Raw genomic sequence first — 2,724 nt, 5'->3', positions numbered from 1 at the left:
AGTTTGGGAGTAAGGGTAGAGTATGATATGGAAGAGATTTGTGTATGTTTTCGTTGTTGTCATGATATAGTGACATCTTGTTGATGGGACACAGTTGCGAGAGGTTTGATACGTGCATTTTGCATAGTCTTTTTAGCCTATTTTTGCACGTATTTCCATCTACTTTTGTACTGTTTATATTGCTTTATGCCCCGAAATGGCTACTTTGGTTCGTCTTGTCTATTTTGCAGGAATGAACGTGAAAGTAGTAGAATCGTACCATTTTCGTCCTGTTTTGCATGCATTTTGAGGTGACGGGATTTTCAGAGCGAGATACTGCATTGGGATGCGTGAAGGAGTGGTCTACGAATCAGTCGGATATGAGTTGGAGCTGTTTAAGTGGAAGAACACTCGATCGAGGACATTTATTAGTCGATCGAGTGGTTTTATTGGCTGAGGTGGTCGATCGAGTTGTTTATCCTACTCGATCGACAATGCTGGAAATCAGAGTTACTCGATCGAGTAACAATTTTGGTCGATCGAGTAGTTTACCTGCAGAAGTCCTCGATCGAGCTGTTTCAAACTGCTCGATCGAATGGTTTGATGTTTCACGGGCCTTAATTAGCCCGTGTTACTTATTTTTAGCTTATGGACTTAGTTTTCTATTTAAGCTTTCGATAACTAGGTTTTAATTACGTTTTACACATCTCTAAATTACGTTTGACTGCTATACTCTATTCTCTTCTCTTTTCCCTAAACTTTCACTGTAACTTTTGCTTCCGGGGTTATTTTGCTTGGATCTTGTGTTCTTTACTCTGGAATTCTCGCGATTGTCATCTCTTACTCTCCTTTATTCTTAATCTATTATTCGTTTGCTTTAATTCTCTTGTTTAGTTATCTTAATTTCTGCCCTAATTTCTTTTATGAGATTTTATTATTATTTCAATATGTTTGCCATTAGTTCATTCATAATGATTAGTCTTGACCATATTAATAATATGAGTAGCTAAATTATTTCATGTTGGGATTAGGGGATCTATAGTAGAAATGTGATGATGTAGTGAATAGGTTAGATGGCTTATTTGTGAGATTCTGTCCCCATGGCAATTTAATTGTATTTACTGACTTAGTTGAGTGCACGCTTCTAAGTTACCCTTTAATCTGGTTAAATTTATTCCTGGATCGGAAGATTGGACTAAATAGACATGCTATGAACAGTAGACTACCCTGACAAGGACGAAAGTTAAGTTAGTGGAAATCTAGTACAGAAAGTGGACCGGAAGGACCTTTCAATATTCGTCTCGCAGTAATTCATCTAAACTATTTGCAGTTGAGTCATTAGGCTACCATAGTGAACCGAAATCCCGACATGTTCCTTCTTTATTGATCATCTTTATTACATTTTCTTGCTTTTACTTCTCCTTCTTTACTACTCTTTCCTTTAAGCCTTTATTTAATTTAGAAACCAAATTACAACCCCCCATTTGTGACCAAATAGATGGACCTTTTACAGATATCTTGCCTCCCTGTGGAGATCGACCTGACTTCCCTAGCTATATAGTTAGTTTAGTTGGTTATTTTTGATAGGTATACGACTGCCCTGTCAAATTTTGGCGCCGTTGCCGGGGAGGCAAGTGCCCTATCTGTTTTTTGTTTTGTTTATTTTATCCGTCTCAGGGAATTCTTATTCCTTTTGACAGTTCTTATTTATTTTCTTTCAGTGTTGTGTATGCCCAGGTCAAACAGGTTGGAATTAGTACTTTCGAACCCGAGCTTCAGCATTTCCTATTTACAGAAGACTCTGTCTGCAAAGAGAATCACGAAAGGAAGACTTGAGTACTTTCGAACCCGAGCTTCAGCATTTCCTATTTACAGAAGACCCGTCTTTAGAAGAAGAAAATTTCAGTTCTGTAAACCAACCAGTAAAGATGCCGAATATCGCAAGTCATTCGGAGCCTAAAGCATCATCTATTCCCAAGGGTTTTAATCTCCAGACTGAGGATGGGAATACTTTTGACATGCGTCCGTCTTATATCAATCTGGTGGAGAGAAATCTCTTTAGAGATGTGGCAGGTGAAGACCCGAGGAAGCATATGGAGGTCTTTACGGACTACTGTTCTACTATCCCCGCCACAAAGGGGGTAACTCAAGACAAGATTAAGGAGGTGCTGTTTCCTTTTTCTTTGACTGACTCAGCCAGGGAGTAGATGACCGACTTGGACCGCACGGCCGCAGGGATCACAGACTGGGAGACCCTTGCTCTTGCTTTTTATAAGAGATATTTCCCTCTGCAGCGCACCAATCAGCTGAAGGCAAAGATCACTAGTTTCAAGCAGGCACCTGATGAGACCTTCTATGAAGCTTGGTGTCGGTTCAAGAGGTTGGTGAGGTCTCTTCCTCACCATGGTTTTGATCCGTGGTTTCTGTCCAATCAGTTCTACAATGGGCTGTACGATAACCACAGAGCTATACTTGACGCATCATCCAACGGAAGACTTCAAAAGAATACTGATGATGATAAAGGATGGGCCATTATTGAGGAGATGGCGAACCATTGTGCTCAGTATGGGAACCCACGGGACGGTATTCGAACAGTTCACGCGGTTGATAAGGCAGTCGTGGCCCAGCTGGAAGCCATGAATGCCCGTTTTGATAGATTGGAGCTGGAATCTGCTGGGGAGCCGCAGACGGTTCATTTGCTTACTAGACAGGACACCGTCACATGTGAGAGGTGTGGGAGTAACG

The 2,724-nt window shown here is 40.9% G+C and overlaps 1 non-coding gene across 1 annotated transcript; it reads right to left on the bottom strand.

Annotated features, from left to right (window-relative positions):
- Positions 1-2,283: 2,283 nt before the first annotated feature.
- Positions 2,284-2,389, bottom strand: LOC141609768 (small nucleolar RNA R71). The gene has a single exon (XR_012527680.1). It is a non-coding gene; the product is annotated as a small nucleolar RNA R71 (small nucleolar RNA).
- Between the last annotated feature and the right edge of the window lie 335 nt (positions 2,390-2,724).

The sequence above is a fragment of the Silene latifolia genome, chromosome 10, assembly GCF_048544455.1.
Source record: "Silene latifolia isolate original U9 population chromosome 10, ASM4854445v1, whole genome shotgun sequence".
Taxonomy (NCBI): domain Eukaryota; kingdom Viridiplantae; phylum Streptophyta; class Magnoliopsida; order Caryophyllales; family Caryophyllaceae; genus Silene; species Silene latifolia.
This window is presented reverse-complemented; position numbering and strand designations above follow the sequence as displayed.